Genomic DNA, 17,932 nt, shown 5'->3' with positions numbered 1-17,932 from the left:
GCCTCTGCATTTAGAGGTGAGGGTTAGCTTGTTAGGGAGCAAGATCCGGAGCAACCTTCTCCTTGCAAAGTTTACAAGGTCTAATGAAGCTACTGATAAAATTAGAAAACATTAAACTTTTCTTTAATTTGAAATGTCATAAGCTGTCTTTAATCGACTGCACAAGGAAATTTCAGAAACATTAATTCACCTCAAAATAATATTTTAGGTCTGGAGGAGTAGTGTGAGGTAGAACACCTCTAATGCTACAAGTTTGATACTGTTATCTCATTGATAGTGGATATAAACACCATAACAACAACAAAATCAGTGAAGCAACTAATGCAAATACTCTAAGTATTATCTGCCCTATCATCTAGTAACTTGCAATGGACAAAGCAATAAGTACACTATACAGAGAACTTTGAAAGTTTTGGGAAATTTCCAATTTCAATTACCTGAAATATTTGTTCTCAATTTATCACATCAATTGGTGAGATACTAGGCTTGGACTACTACAATATGAACATCTGAAATCTGTATGCAAGTCTAAAATTAAATAACCTTAAAGTGAAATTACCATGATTAGATACATCTTCTTTATGATGCTAAAAATCAGCCAACATAACATGCTTAACAACAAAACCTCATGTGAACTTATAACAACAATACATAAAAGATAACATCGCCATAGGATAGCAACAAAGACACAAACCAGCAATACAAATGCATCACATGACAAATGATTTATGTGGAGAAATCATTGAGGAAAAAAAATTCCATGAAGAAGAGATGCCAAATATGCATTATCCTTAAAACAAGATTACAGTTTGTTACATACTTCAATTCTTCTCTTTGCCTCCAATGTGGAAGCACTTGTATACCTGTGAATAACCTTTTTGTGCTCCAGTTTGTTCTTTCTTTAGTTCATGTACCCGGAGTATGATTCTATATTCTATTGTTCCACGCCTTTCCACATCCAAGGAGCTGAGTTTATAGAGCTGCAAGTAGCAAGGTTTCACAGGGACGGGGGTGCTTAGGTACTTAGGGTACAAGTATGGGTGCAGGTATGGCTATTTTTCAAAATAGGGGATGGGGGTACTTGGGAACGTCAAACTTTTTATTAATCTAATTAAATATTTATAAAAAATCTGAAAGTATCAGTGATGACAATAGTTTTTCAAAGCAAGAACAATAGTAAAGTTTGCAAATTTTCAGTTTCAGATTTACAATATGTTTGTAATAATAATATATGACGAATGATTAGATGCATAACAGAGAAGGCAGACTTTAAACATGAACAAAAAGATCATAAATCATATAACAATGACATATTGCAAATGATAAACTTCTGACTTGAACACTGATTAAGTTTACTGTTAATCAGTACTGTATCAAAGTTTCAAACTGATTACGTATTGAATTAAGCTTGATAAACAACAAACCAATATGCAGATGAAAAACCAAAACAAAAATCAGGAATTTTAATCTAGGTCCTTAGGTATGATGCTCTCCACTGAGTGCCATGTACTTGTGGTACGTGTATCTGGTACTTGGGTATACGTCCCAGGGCTGTGGGTATGCGTATCTATGCAACCTAGGTAAATAGTTATTATGCACCAAGCTCGGTGCCCAAAGATGACTCTTTTTTCCGAACATTCCACAAATGAATTAATGTGAAGAGATAGCTGTCACCTCTTTCCAAATGCTCACTTGGAGAAGGTCAACAGTCATTTTTTTTTTCCTTTTGTCTTTTACCATCCCATTTTAGGTGTCCACATTTGGAAAATCAATATCAATTAAATATTTATGTGCACAAGTCAACTTTACTATGCTAGTGGAATCCTTTATTCTTATCAATGTATTTATGAACGGTGATGATAATAAAATATTACAAATAATAATTCCAATTCACTCGAAGTGCCCAAGGAGACTTTCCAAGGATATTGGAACCATGTAATATGACAAAGGTTTGACACTTTAGTCCTAACAAAAGGCTAGCAGCCGAACAAAAAAAACCATTTTATCCTTGAACTTGAACACTATAGCAGTTTCAAATTCACTAAATGACAGATGCAATAAACATTTATTTAAAAACTGAAATACTTAATGGTTGACAGGAAGTAGGACATATATCATTAAATTGCTGGTTACATTATCCTCCCATCTTTTCAAAATTTTGAATCTCCTAGTTCAAAGAACTCAAGAACCCCATCTTTAAAACATTTGAAACTTGTCTTTAATTGGAATTGTGATTAAAGCTGTCTTTAATTGACCGCACAAGAAAATTAAAAAAACTTAAATTCACCTTTAAATTATGTTTAGGTCTGAAAGAGTTGTGTGAGGCAGACCACCTCTATTGCTACAAGCTGAATACCCTGCTCTCACTGATAGTGGATTAAAACACAACAACAATAAAAAAGTGTAGCAACTAATGCAAATACTTCAAGTAGTTTCTGACCTATATCTGGTAAAATCGCAATTGACAAAGAAATAAATGCAGTATTCAGAAAAGATAGCAACAGAAAAAATCCTTTTGTTCTTGAAGTTGAATACAGTAGCAGCTAGAAATTCACTGAATAACAGATGCAACAAACATTTCTTTAGAACACCTAAATACCTAAAATTGACAGGAAGTGGGACATAAATTATTAAATGGTTGGTTTTATTACCTTCACCATCTTTTCAAAATTTTGAACCTCTTAGTTCGAAGAACTCAAGAACATAGTTGCATGGAGTTTCTTGATAGGGGATGCCTGACTGGGTTTCAAGGACAGGGGGATCAAAGGCCTAATTTTGAGAACGGTTTTAAAGATTTGAAGGACTGCGGTAGCAGTTGGACGTGTAGACACCTAAAAATGTTCTCATGAAACCAACACAATTTGACTATTAATTAAATAGATATTTATTATTAATCTAATTAATTCAGTAGCCTTTTCTATTATTATTTAAATAAATATTTGTTATTTATTTAAATAATTCATTAGCTTTTTCAATCAATTTTTTTTTTAAAATTCTTATTTATTAATTGAGCCTTTTACCATATCCTATTTCTTCTATTTATTGAACACCTTTATTTATTTAATAAATTCATAAATCTTGAACTTTCTATATCTATCCAATCATCTTTAATCGCATGGTTCAACTCCTAAATTTTCTCCATTCGCCACTTGTCAATCATCTCTTCATTTGACCTTTTCCACTTAGCTTGTGTAAAGTTCAATGCACCTTAAAAAGTCAATATACCTTTTCCACCACCTAATCCCAGCTCCTCATTTCTTATTTCCATTTAATCTCTTTCACTCCTACTAAAACCCTAAGTCCTTTTAGTCTTAGCCATTCATTTATTTCCTCTTAATCGTAACCATTGGTTTTCATGAGGTTTCTATAAAGGACATTTTCTCCTCATTTTGAAGGTCTAATACCTAATCTTTATCTCATCTAACTAATCCCTAACGCAATCACATCACATCTAAGCTTATCTTAAGTACCATCATAATCCTCTTGCTACTAATATTATTATCAATCTATCATCACTATCATTTGCTTGATCAATCAACCATTTCCATTCACCATAGCCTCTTGTGCTTTGTGCTTCAAAACTGAGAGCACTCTCATCCCATTAAAAAATACAAGATATTGGTTGATAGGAGGAGAGGGGAATCAAGTGTTTCATGAAGCATTTCGCTTGATTTGATATATCATGTTTGTTTTGTTTTCATGAAGTAGTGCTCTCTTGGAGGATGATTGAATGCTTATGAATTTCTTTGCTTATGGTTGGGCTTGATTTGATTGCATATTTGCATGCAAGTTTTTAATTGTTGTCAGGAGGATACAATTTCTATGGTTTGTTTTGATGAAGTTGATGCAGTTGTTATTGCAAAGGGGGTGTTTATTGGCAAGCATATAACTGGTTATAGTAGAAATTTCATAGAGGTGTGATTTATGCTTCATATGTTGTAGATTTGTTGATACTATGGCATTGCTAGTTTATTTCAGATTTTGTATAAGTTGGTGGTGGTGGCCAGGGTATGCCCTTCCACAATAGGATTCCTCCTCTGCCAAATTGCTCTATTCCTATTTTCCTAGCTTCTTGGGGGTTTAGACCCACACTTGTCGTCTGCTGAAAATATTTATGATTTTCTCATCAGTTTTGTTTTTAAAAAGACAATTTTTGCTACTCCACTGCTGCTGCCATCATTTTGTTTAGCTTATTTTTTCAAGATACAATGGACATTCAAATTCACTAAATGGCAGATGAAGAAACATTTATTTAAAAGTTAAAACACCTAAATAGTTAAAATTGACTGGGAGTAGGAGGCATGTTTGCAACTTATCATTAATTTGAGTTCTGGTTAAAGCTTTCTTTAATTGACTGCATAAGAAAATTTTAAAAACTTTAACTCACTTCAAAATTATGTTTTAGGTCCGAAGGAGTTGTGTGAGGCAGGCCATCTCAATTATACAAGTTCAATACTCTGTTGTCACTAATAAATTGATAATGGATCTAAACACATCTGTACAATATGAAAAGGGGATCATATAAAAGGGATAATTACCCCAATTCACAAGGTACATTGGAATATAAAGCCACCTTAAGACAAAAATGATTAACACTGCTTGAAAGATGCCGATGTAATATTCGTGCTTGAGGGGTCTTTTCTTCCTTTGTTACTTAGGATTGAGGAGGTGAGAAATGATATTGATATCCAAGAGACTAAATAAAAACATATCCAATTTATAAACAAATAAAATTAATGTAAAAGGGAATAGAGAGGGATTTGAATGCACCTGGAAATGAAATAGAAGTGAGTTTTCAGATCCCAATTCCTGACTGTCAGAATTCCTGGAATGACCTGTAACTGCAGATATGAGGCTTGGAACTGTTGGAATCCTGGAATGACCTGTAACTGCAGATTTGAGACTGGGGGGCTGTAGCCTGATTCTCTGCCAAATTTGAATTGAAAATGCAGGGTACAGGATGAAACTTGCTCTGTACAAGGGTACAAAACACCAATGGCGTTTGGTACCAGGTGATTTTGGCAAATTTTTTTGGGTCTTTGTGACTGTTTGATCTTTCCAGTTCTCGTCTGATAGCTCTGTAAGCTGTTCTTGCACAGAGAAAAAATGGGGAAGAAGGTTGGCTAAAGGGGGTTTCCTTAGTCAAACCGCTCTTTAGGAATCAACCTTGAAAATGAAAGGAAATTGCATTAGGAAAGATGAAATAGATGTCAGATCTGAAATGTAAATCACCTTATATCTTGATGATGCAATGCCCCTTTGGATATGATCACAAATGTTGATGCAATCGCTTGATCTAAAAGGAAATCATGAAAGAAATGCCTGGAATGATGTATATTGTAGTTTGCCAAAAATGTTTGATGAAGAAGAAGATTTCTTTGAAGAAACAGAGATTTGGATGCTCAATTGTAGAAGAGATCTTGAACTCTGATTGCTTGATTTGTCATGAATGCTTGAAAACCTGATAGTGAATGCTTGCATTAGACAATGGATGCCAAAATCAAGAGAGATAGGGGGATTATATACTCAATCCATTATTTAGGGGGCTAAATCTCACAGGCCAACTGCAGAAGCAAATCTCTTGCAGATACCCTGATATAGGGCCCTGGGCCAAATCTGGGCCTAAATCCTTTGGGATAGAATGCTGATGGCATTTTGTAGCTAGGAGAATGAGCCAATTTTGGACTGTGGGTCCTTGACCGTCAGTAGGTGCAAGATTTCCAACTGAATCCAAGATTGAAACAGGTCACAAAGACCACAAATAGGAATATATGACCTAGGTGATGAGGTGAATTATTTGATTGGAGAAATAATAGATGAGAACACTTAGAAATAAGGGCTAACCTCCATGTTTGAAAAAATTGAATCAATATATGGCCTATAATGTTAATTTGAAGGTTCAGTAAGCGTTAGGCGAGCGTGAAAATCAATGTACAAACTCATACATAATAAAATGGGGATAAAAGGAGCACCTAATCAAGGGTGCTTACTTTTGAAGAGGGTACAATAACAGAAACAAAAGGGTGTATCAACTAATGCACAAAAGATGAAACATGAAAAATCCTTTAATTCGTGAACTTGAATGCAGTAGCAGTTACAAATTCACTAAATGGCAGATACAACAAGAATAGCTAGAATTGACAAGAAGTGGAATCTAAATCATCAAATAGTGGGGTATATTATATTAAGATAATATCTTTATTAAGATATTATCTCTTTAGTTAAATACTTTCTATAATGGTCAACTACTTGTCTGTAGTCCGTCTTTCAGTCTAGATAGTAATGTTTCCTATCCTGTCTTCAGTTTTGTTTCTAATTTCGTCTTTAGTCTATGTTGTTTCTTTTAGAAACAATGTCCTTGTAATTCTTTATAAGGAACTCATTTGTTCCTCTGTTAATCAATCAATCATCTAGAAATCTATTAATATCCCAATTCTTGAATCTTGTAACATGGTATCAAAGCAAATACTTCAAATTTCTAAGATTTTTCACATAAACCCGACTAGGGTTTTAATTTTGTTGTGAAGACTTTCGTCTGTTCAAATCTTGGAGATCATGACATTTTTTCGACTAGGGTTTTCATTCAAAATCTGAAAATCCTGAACTGGAAAATTGCGCCATTACCACCTGCAAATTGCAATTTACTGGTATCCGAACTGGAAAATCGCGCCATTACCACCTACAAATCGCGATTTTGTTTGGGTCTGTTTTTTGGTTGCCAAACCACGATTTTTGGGCGTGATTTTTGGGTCTGAGTCTCTTCCATACCTATGGGTTCTCTCTGTGTATGGTTGGCCTGTGTCTGCCATTCAACGCCGTCATCCAAATCTTCAAAATCCGCACTGCAACTTCGTGATTTTTAGGTCCACTGTCCACCGATTTATGGTCGTGTTTTTTGCCTGTGCATGTGACTTCTAGGCATCGGTATTCTGATTTTCTTTGCATTTTTTTCCCTCCATCCTGCCGTGACCTCCTTCCAGCATTGGTCAACTGTAAAACCATCATTTTTTTGCTCAATCGACCTTCAAAGCTGACGGCTAGAGTTTTGCTTGAAACCCTACTTTTTGGGTCCGTACAATTTTTTTGTTTGCAAATTTGTGGTGGGTTTTTTGAGACCTCATCTAGGTCTTCATCAGAATTTTTTGGGTACCTTGCTTTTTGTGCCTCGATTTTTGGGCCGGTGGATTTCCATTGTGACTATAGATTCCTTTTGAGTTTTTCAAGCTCTCTTTTGGGTCACTCTGATTCTTTTGGGTTTTCCGTATTTTTGCCTTGAAATCTGTGCCTATTGAATTTCAGTCTTGAAGTTTGTACTTGAATTCTTTGAAATGGCATCTTTGACTAATTTGATGTTGGAGGGCAGTCTACGATTCAATGGCCACAATTATAACCACTAGAAGCAATGCATGTTAACCATCTTCGAGTATCGTCGTCTGGATGAGCTTGCTCTAGGCACAAAGACTCGTCCGACCTCCGACCAAGCAGAATAGGACAAGTTTGATGATCGCAATCCAGAGGCTGTTAGGCTTCTCAATCTCTCTGTTATCGATGACCAGCTATCGCAGATTCCTTCCGACAAGTCAGCTGTAGAAATCTGGAAATATCTGAAGTAGGTGCATGAAACAACAGCACAAGTTGTCGAGCTTCTTGATCAAGGCGAAGCTGCATTTTTCGCCTTCTGAATTTGTTTTTGTTTTTATGGGTTTGTTAATTTTTTCCTTAAAAATCATTTCATGTTGTCTGTAATATGCAAGGTTGCGTGAGATTCTGGGTTTTACTGTTTTTTCCACAAAAACGAAGTTTTGTAATTGTAATTTGTTTTGAGTCATAGCACTCTTCTGGCAGAGCTTCTTGGTTTCAGCATTATGTAGATCCAGAGAGGATCTTAGTTATCCCAGAATGTTCCGACATCTATACATTGACCATTAAGGGAGGGTATTAAGATAATATCTTAATATCTTTATTAAGATATTATTTCTTTAGTTAAATACTTTCTAATGGTCAACTACTTGTCTATAGTCTGTCTTTCAGTCTAGATAGGAATGTTTCTTATCTTGTCTCTTTTGTCTTCAGTCTAGATAGGAATGTTTCCTATCCTGTCTTTATTTTTGTTTCTAATTTCGTCTTTAGTCTACGTTGTTTCTTTTAGAAACGACATCCTTGTATTTCTTTATAAGGAACACATTTGTTCCTCTGTTAATCAATCAATCATCCAGAAATCAGTTAATCTGCCAATTCTTGAATCTTGTAACATACTATCCTCCCAATTTTCCCAAAATTTTAAACCTCCCAGTTCAAAGAACTCAAGAACCCAAGCGGCATGGCCTGCCCTTCCGCCAAGTTAGAAATCTCTGCGAATTTTCATTTTTTCATCTGTTTCGAATTACTTGTTGGACTCTGGCACTTCTCCCTTTTCCAAATTGCTACGTTCCTCTTTTCCCATCTTTTGGGGGGCTTAGACCCACACCTACTTGTCCTCCTCTGCTGAAAATCATTTATGATTTTCTCATTAGTTGTTTTGCCTTTTTTAAAAGAAAATATTTCTGCTCCACTGCTGCTGCAATCATTTTCTTTTTTCATTGTTTTCCTTTTATTAGTTTTGAATGATTTGATACCAATTCTGATGCAGACCACCTCTTTTGCTACAAGTTCAATGCTTTCATTAGTAATGGATTTAAACAGACCAAGAAGGACACAGCATAGAAGCTGATGCAAATACTATGAATATTTTCCGCCCTCTACCCAGTTAACTCACAATGGACAAAGAAACAAACACAGTCATAGAAAAAATAGCAGCAGAAAATAGAACTTTTTAAATTTCTGAACTTGAATGCAACAGAAAATTCACTTTTAAAATAATATTCTTGCCTAGTCCCCAAAACTCTCTTTCTTACCAGCAAGGGAGCCCCCTAATAAACAAAATGAAAATCCCACACCAAAATGGAAACCTTCACTAACCTACTATAGTGGTCACAATTTGAATAAAATGGTGAATACAGTAAATGTTAAAATCTCTAAATGCCTAAGATTGACAGGAGGTGGACACAAGTTATTAAATGGCCTGTTACATTATTGTGCCTATAATGTCTACCTGAAAATTGCTTATACTATCAATAATGCAGCAGATAAGAACAAAGAGCCTTGAATTGTTGTAAAAATGAAAATCCACTCAAATCTTTTATATTTAAATTGAAAACTTCTATTCATTTTCTGAATTATTCCCTGGTATTTCACTATAGATGTAATGTAAATATGTATTTATTTAGCAAGCAAGCACAAAAGGTAAAGTTCTGTACACTTTGAGTGTGAAGGAATATGAAAACAATAATGAAACTGAAAATACCCATGATATACAATATATAGGTTTAGGAATATAACTGAAATCTACAACTACTTATAACAATAACTAAATACATTAACTAATGTTCAGTATCCTTCATTCTCCCCCATAATGAACATTTCAGGAAACATTCTCCAAAATGTGTTGCATCACTATCTTGACTTAGGGCCTCTATCTTGCCATCTCCCAAAAATGTTGAATTTATATTCTCCAATCATTGATGCAATCACATCGGGAGTTTCTCTTTTTGTGCTCAAATAAATAATGATCAAACTATAGTTGATCATTTGTGAGTCATTTGACTAGATCTCCTCTATCTACAATTCCCAAAAAATGCTAGAACTGGCAATCTACTCTATCTACAATTCCCAAAAATGCTAGAACTGACAATCTTAAAAGCTTCATCACACAAATCTGCAAGTTTTAGGACCATGCGATGTCCAAAGCCATCACTGACAATGTATACAAAATCCGATTGAACTACCAATGTTGTATCAACAAATCGACAACAAAATTTGAAGCGTATATCACTCATCTCTGTGAAATTTTCTCTGGAATCAGTTTATAGGTGCCAAAACACATCCCTTTTCAATAACAATTGTATGAACATCATCAAAACGCTCAATAGAAATTGCTTCCTCCACTTGCTATGACAGTCCTTCACACCTACCAAACTTTGTTCTCAATCTTTCTACAACTCTACTTTCTGTAGACATCTTGCAAAACAATGATTTCTTTTGTCTCAAAGCATTTGTTATCTTTTTTGAACATTCGAAGCTTTCATGATTTCGATCATTGTTCATTAATGAATATTTATACTTGAACAATGTTTTGGCTATACCTATTATCTTATGCCAACTAGATCCATAACCTCATCCACAATTTATTCTCATGCATCCTAACATTAATTCATTTTTCAAATCTTTGTTCCAACATGTCTTGTCACAATGATTCTTCAATACACATGGGGTACAAGGATCAAGATCCCAACACTTGTCCTTTATATGCCCTTTTTGTTACAATGAGAGCATTGCATTCCTTGATTTGTTGGAACCTGTAACACTTATAACTTTCTTTTCTTTACCTATGACATATCTGATGCCTTTATGCTTTGGCCTTACTATTGATTCAATCTATTCTCTCATTCCTTGTTCACGATTTCTTTATCTCTCACCTTTATATCTCATTCTTTTCATGATTTTCAAATCAACATTGTCTTCAAAACAACTAACAACATTTACATAATCAAATACACTATCATCGCATCTAAGAAAATTTGTAGACTCAAACATATTATCACTATTGATTTTAGGATCGTTGCAAACGTATTAGCACTACCTGTAAAAAGTATGTGTTTTCCAAAGGCAGCGATCTCTTGTATTTATATTGAGAATGAGCCAAGAAGAGACATGTTTATTCATTATTGTGTAATTAAGATAATGACAATTATTATTTTATAGTTATATGTATATATATAGATAGATAGATAGATATAACTAATTTCCATGAATCATCATTATCTCTCTCTCTCTCTCTCTCTCTCTATATATATATATATATATATATAATATCTCACATGATACTAATTAAATAAATATATAATATCTGCAATAGTTTAGACCAATAGGTTTATCCGACTAAAGCTACCAAAAACAATAACACTCCCACTTAGCTAGGGAGGATAATTACATAAATTTGATATTACCTCAGTGCAATATGAAGGATGACATGTTTAAGAATATCTTTGATCAGAAGACAATCACTGTAAGATATCATCTCATAATATCAGGAGTAGTGGCCTCAAAATATTAAGTCGCAGGATATTCACCATGTACTCTAAGCAATGGCCTTAGAATATCAAGTCACATGATAATCGCCAAATATCTGAGTAATGGCCTCTTGAATGAGGAGTTGCAAGATATTCACTGAGTACACTAAGTAATGGCCTCCTAAATATCAAGTTGCATGATATTCACCAAGTACTCTTGAGTAAAGGCCTTTTGAATATCAAGTCACATGATATTCACCAAGTACTCCAGAGTAATGGCCTCCCAAACAACATGACATTCATCAAGTACTCAAAAAATGTCCATCGATTATGTGCACACGTATCCTCAATGATACTTACCATATGAACATTATATTCATGGTTTGTTTAAGGAAATTCGTCCACCATGCAAGATATAATCTATTATTATCTTCTTAGACATCATAAGATATCCATCATAATAGAAGATTAAGTTATTGCAAGATCATCAAGTTTCAATGACTTCTACAAATACAACTGATAATCGTTTGGTAGTCGTCACTTCCTCGAGATGTTCACAGGGGGAGGGCCCATTCAAATCATGCATTCACACACATGATGTTTACCGTACAGGGTAAACGGATATTTATTGCATTCGGAGACTAGAATATGACACAAAACAAGATAATACTTTATTCATATAAGCAGAGTATATAATCACGAGTACAATAATGATGATCCGTATATTATCAGCTTGTGTTAGACTTTGCCAATAACATCATCCCCCCCAAAAGAAAAGTCGTATCCGGATGACAAAATAGAGACAACTAAGTACATCAAAACAATACTAAGAAGAAGGATGTGTCTCTGGTGGTGCAAGTGTAGTAGCCTTTAACTGTGTCCGTAACTTGTGCACCTACTGGATCCGAGTGTTCAGATCTGTCACAGCTTGCATTTGAATCTCTAAAGCTCTCTTCATCATCTTTGCCATATGCTTGCTTTTCTTCCTCAAGATGAGATAAGAATGTTGCCTTCTCTGATTCCCTTTTCTATTTAACTGCCTCTAACTCGACAATGAGTGTTGCCCGCTCTAACTTCCAAGCTGACTATTGCGTAGCCAAACTGGCTTCTACTACCACTAGTAGGGTAGTTATCTCCTCCCGAGCCCTCTTTGCTGCTACCTAATTTTCTTGACTCTTTCGTAGAGCATAGTATGCATCTCAATACACCTGTACTATCTCCTGCGTAAGGTTCTCCACTCGGCTCTCTAGCAGTCCAATCCTGCCTCATCTTCGAAGTCTCTGTGTTAGGCCACTCTCGTGCCTCGAAGCATACTGTAAAGGTAGTTGGGCAACCAACTCGCATGAAGGATAGAACCTGCTCCAACTCCTATACCACTGTCTCCAGTACATGTGCCTGTGCAAAAATTACCACTTGGCGACCTCGAGTCACCACGTTAGCCAAGTATGCCTCTACATCCTCCCCCATGGCTGTGGATGGGCCTGATGTGGGCTGCTCCTTTGTGCCCATTGCTGTCTCAACTGTCTCTAACATCCTCTCAGTAGTGCTATCCGTCAGAGGTGGAGGTGGTAGCTCAACTCTGCTAGTGGGGTGACTCTCCTCTTGTGGAGCTATAGGATCCACCTCCTAGGATACTTCTCTCATAGGCGAGAGTAAACTGGATGTCTATGTTACTAGTTTGATGCTAAACCTCTAACTCAGAGAAGCACTCAAGTCCTGCATTGTACTCACCCTAGTAGTGGCCTCATTGGTAGCCAATAACGTAGCAACTATAGTGACCACAACATTTGAATCAACTACATCCAATTGAACTTGTGATGCCCTCGAACTCTCAGGTATCTCCTATGTTGGTATCTCCATCACCTCTTTCGGTAAAGCTGTAGGTGGTGATGGATGATGCTTTGTTTGTAATGTAACCCTTGCCTTCGAAATGACTGCAGGCTCTGGGATCCTTGCAGGGACTAGCTGAGCTGCTATAGTAACGGGTGTCATAACTATGGGTTGTCTGAACTGTCTAAAACCAGGAATATGTATACCTACAGGGGCCAAATGAGATGTCGTTGAGAGGGCACATCGTGGGAATAGTAGTGGTGTCATTGTGATTACTTCAACCTCCTCGTTATCCTCCATGTCCTCTTCCTCTTCGTTCGTCTTATTGATATCGTTGGATGATGTCTCCTGTCGACCGCTCTCTATATTCACATGTTTCGAGCCTGCATCCAACTCTTGCTTGGGTTGCTTTTGCCCGACCGTGGCCTTCTGCCTAATCGGTGTGTCTAAATGCTTCCACCTCATGATGGGGGGCTCACTTGGAGCGAGTGGGCCAGGCTTGACCTCCAACTTGTCAAGGGGGATCATCCGTACCATAGCATCGAGGAACAATCCAATGGCGTAATGGGGCATATAGAATGTCCTGTGCTGTAGCGCCATGAATACGTAGATGCATTCCGCAAGTACTATTACCCAATTGTACGCCACCTCGTTCATGATGCGATTCATCATCGCTACCTATGAAAAGGAAATATCAGATGCGCAGCTCGATCCCATGAGCTTGCTCTTAACCAAGTCCATTAGGCAATGCCACTCTCCCTCCTGAATGTTGGACTTTTTCAATCCTCTGCCTTTGGAAGTGTCCATCAACGCTTCTTTTTTCAGCTGAGATAGTTTACTGCACACAAGCTTTATTAGGCACACCTTTGCCTCCCGTCTCAATTTCTTCGGTTTGCCATCAATCTTCCTACCTCCCTATGCACGGTCGGGTATGCCAAATACCCTAGTGAAGTCTGCTACTCTGTAGGAAATTACCAAGTCTCGCCCTAGGTAGGAAAATGAGGTGGTTCTGGAAAACCTGTCATAAGTGTATCATAGTGTGCAAAAAGCCCTCATACTCTCAAATGCAGAAGACTGGCATTTGTATTGCTCATTCTACCTATGCCTTTCTTATGTTGTTCTTTACTGCGTGATCATCGGGGGTATCTTGCCACCATTTCCTGCACTCCAACCCATTTAGACCTTCAAAAGGTATATTTTGACGCATGAAATGCACTGTTGCAGCCCCTTGTACTTGTTGTTTGCCCTTCTTTTTACTCGTGCCTCCTACAATGCAGATGCCTGAAGGTAATGTCTTCACATTTTTATTCATTCTTTTATTGGTAGCTGAATCCTCTTCCAGGCTCTCTTCCCAGTCGAATCCATAACTACCTTCTCGTTTGTCTTTTTGTGTGCAAGAAGTGGTTAGGTTATTTTGCTTCTCTTTCGGAATGCCTCCTTACAACTCTGTACAACTCCTTTATTCCTTACTCTGTTTCTAGCAAGTCCATACTATGTAGTTTTAATGGCATGTAGGATCTCCTTATTTCATCTTGCCCAGTCCGTACAGTGCTTGTTCTTATTTTTGTGTGTGCATTTGGAAGCAAGTGAGAATTGGAAAATTCATCCCTTATACCATGTTTTTAATTTCTCTTGCAAAGTATGTACGGTCTGTATATAACCTTAGGACCGCTCCCTTGCTGTTATCAAAATTGACACACAGTATAAATGTTGGGCTCTATGGTGCCTGTGTTTGGAGTAAATCGTAGACAAGCGAGTGACCCCTTTGCCGCTTAAGGTATTTATTTGTGTTGATTGTCCATACGGTGCCATTCAAACTATAACCAAGGTGGCTACCATACAATGTACGAGTTGGCCTCTCCCAGAATCGTGCGACTTTCCTAATGTGTTTTTTTTGTTTGTACGGTTTTCGTGTTAGCAGAGACCATGTGGTGTATTCCTCTTGTCGTACGGTGGTCTCTTTATGCCCATCTTCTTATCGTACAACAATCTCTTTCTTTATGTTTGTAGTGATGCTTGTTCCATGTCCGTACGACCGTACGGCTTTTTGTTCTTGTCTCCTGGTCGTATGGTACTCAATTAACAATGCGTTTGGTGTAGTGTAATCACTTGCTGTACGGTATTAAAATTTCCATCAAAAGAAATGCTTGCAAGTGTTGGCCATACAATGCTCTAGGAGTGATATGCCTTCCAACTGTACCCTCCCTTTGTTGATGTGATCTCCGATGCATTAGCAATATTGTATGGTCACTCTCTGTAGCGTTCCTTGGTGTATGGTCCATAAGGTGAAGCCTTTTACTTTATAGAAGAAAGTCTCATCCTAATTAAGGAAGATGCCAACTTTAATTATTTATTCCCCTATGCCTCATTTGATAGAATGGTGATGACATATCTAACTTTTGCTTTCCATATTAATTTGGATCTTTTATACTCTCCCTTCTATGTTTGTTTTTTTCTTATTTTCTACACATTTATTATAATTATATATATTTTATTATTATTTATTTAATATTATTATTTAATATTCACATTCTATCTGAATTGTTCGTCTGGGTGTCATTATCTCCTTGGGCTTCATTCCTCTCATGGTAAATTTTTAACTTGGAACCATTTATTGGGTCGGCTACTTCCTTTTTGTCAAGTGTCCACAACTTGATCACTTCGTTATCACCAAATTCACGGATCTTATATGGTTTGACCACTTCATCGTGAAGTTACCGGGTTTGATGTCATTACGCCCATTATACTTCAGTACTAGTTGGCTTGGTTGGAATTTGTTTAGTTTCAGATGCTTGTCATGTTAGACTTTGCGCCTAAGCTATGAAATTTTTGTAGCCCATTGTGCCTGTAGTCTTCGTTCGTCGAGCTTATTCAGGTTGTACAACCTCTCCTTTAGACTCTCCATGTCCCCCAACTTGTTCTCAATTGCTATTTGTAAACTTGGTACCATAAACTCTGTTGGTACTACGACCTCTTGATCATACGTTAACTAAAATGGAGTGTGTCTCATCATGATCTTGTATGAGGTATGATAAGCCCATAATGTCAATGGCAACATCTCTTCCCAATCCTCATCTTCAATACCGCACAATTTATAAATCACTAAACTAAGATTTTGTTTGTTGATTCTACCTCTCCATTCGCTCTCGGGTAGTACGAGCTTGAAAGGGAATGGTAGATTTTAAATTTTTTCGTAAGTAGTTTAATGACATGGTTGACAAACTGCCCTTCACGGTCGCATGTCAACTGAATTGGTATGTCGTACCTTGTAATGATTTGTTCATATATGAACTTTGTCGTACTTAGTGTAGAGTTCTTTGGTAAGGCTCATGCATCTACCCACTTTGTGGGGTACTTCATTGCTAGCACAATGTGTCAGCATCTGCGAGCTCTGCTTACCTTTAGTGATCCGACAAAGTCTGGTCCCTACCGTTCGAAAAGTTCTTGCGCTTGTGAAGGGTTTAGGGGCATAAAATCCCTCTTTAGTGGCTTTTCGACTCTTTGGCATTTGTCGCATCCAATGACCCACTCCCTGGTGTCATTGTGCACAGTAAGCCACCACAATCCTGGGAGAAGTATCTTCCGTGAGGTTGTGTCCGACCCCATATGTCCACCTGTTGGCCCTTCGTGTGCCTCTTGTAATACTCTAGGCATTTCTTCTTCGAGAATGCATAGCCGCAAGATTTGGTCAGGTCCCATCTTGTATAGTAGCCCGTTGATCAACTGAAATGTTCAACTTCTTAGTACGAGTTTCCTTTTCATGTTTGGTTGCATTTCTCTAGGGAACCAACCTGTTGAAAGATGTCTCCAATACTTGCGTACCAAGATGGAAGTACGACGATCTGGAACAATTTTGTGCTGGGAAAGTCATCATTAACTCCCTCAAGTGGTTCCCTTGACTTGATTCTAGAGAGGTGATTTGTGCTCACATGGATTTTTCTGGGCCATATTATAATCTTAAATTTGAATTCATGTAGGAGAAACCATCTACTTATCTGCCCCTGGATGATTGATTTATTCACCAAATATAGCAAAGCCTGATGGTCTTCATAGAACACAAACAGGGCCAATAAGTAGCGTCTAAACTTTTGCACCGCATACACCATTCTGAAAGCTTCCCTTTCAATCGCGTTGTAGTTCCTTTCTGCTTTCAACAAGAGTCTACTTGCAAAGTACACTGGGTGATCTAATCCATGATCACCTGTCTGTGTGAGTGTTGCTCCAATTGCGAAATTTGATGCATCAATATGTACGTGGAACTCCTTGTCCTAGTTTGGGTAAGTCAAAATAGGTTTTGCATCCAGTCTTGTTTTCAACACCTAGAAGACTTCATCTTGTTCCACTTCCCATTAGTAGGTTCCCCCTTGCAAGCTAGTCTCTTGAGAGGGTAAGGCACCTTGGCAAATTTTTTAATGAATCTCCTGTAGTACCTGATGTGTCCTACGAATGATTTTACTTCGGTCACGTCTATAGATGGTGACATTTCCAATATCACTCGAAACTTGTTCAGGTCTGTCTTCAGGCCTGCCTTACACACAATGTGTCCCAACAATTTTCCTTGAGGTACCATGAATCTACACTTCTTAGGATTTAGTGCTAGTTGTGCGTGTTTGCATCTCTCCATACACTCCTTGAGTGCGATCAAGTGTTTTTCCTCTATGCTGAAAACTGACCAATTGTCCAAGAAAGCCTTGAAGTTACCTACTGTCATCTTGTCAAATATGTGCAGGATGATCCTTTAAAATGTTGTCGAGGTGTTGCAGAGATTGAACAACATCCAATTGTAGGCATAAACTCCATCTTCCACTAGAAAGGTTGTTTTCAGCTCGTCCTCCTTTGCGATGGATATTTGATTGTTAGTGCGTGCAGACAACAAAAATCTACACATTCTTATTTGAGTTGTATCCTTTTTTAGTGAGATTGTGATTGGAGACACCCACTCACTTGTCTATACTCGAAAGATAATGCTTACATCGAGCATTCGGTTAATCTCA

The 17,932-nt window shown here is 37.2% G+C and overlaps 1 protein-coding gene across 1 annotated transcript in view; it reads left to right on the top strand.

Annotated features, from left to right (window-relative positions):
• Nucleotides 1-17,932, top strand: part of LOC149554030 (Glycosyl hydrolase family protein) — a 59,430-nt gene that overhangs the window by 23,574 nt on the left and 17,924 nt on the right. The window lies entirely within an intron of this gene.

The sequence above is a fragment of the Cupressus sempervirens genome, chromosome 6 (genome assembly GCF_028749045.1).
Source record: "Cupressus sempervirens isolate cs-2001-9-10 chromosome 6, ASM2874904v1, whole genome shotgun sequence".
NCBI classification, from domain to species: domain Eukaryota; kingdom Viridiplantae; phylum Streptophyta; class Pinopsida; order Cupressales; family Cupressaceae; genus Cupressus; species Cupressus sempervirens.
This window is presented reverse-complemented; position numbering and strand designations above follow the sequence as displayed.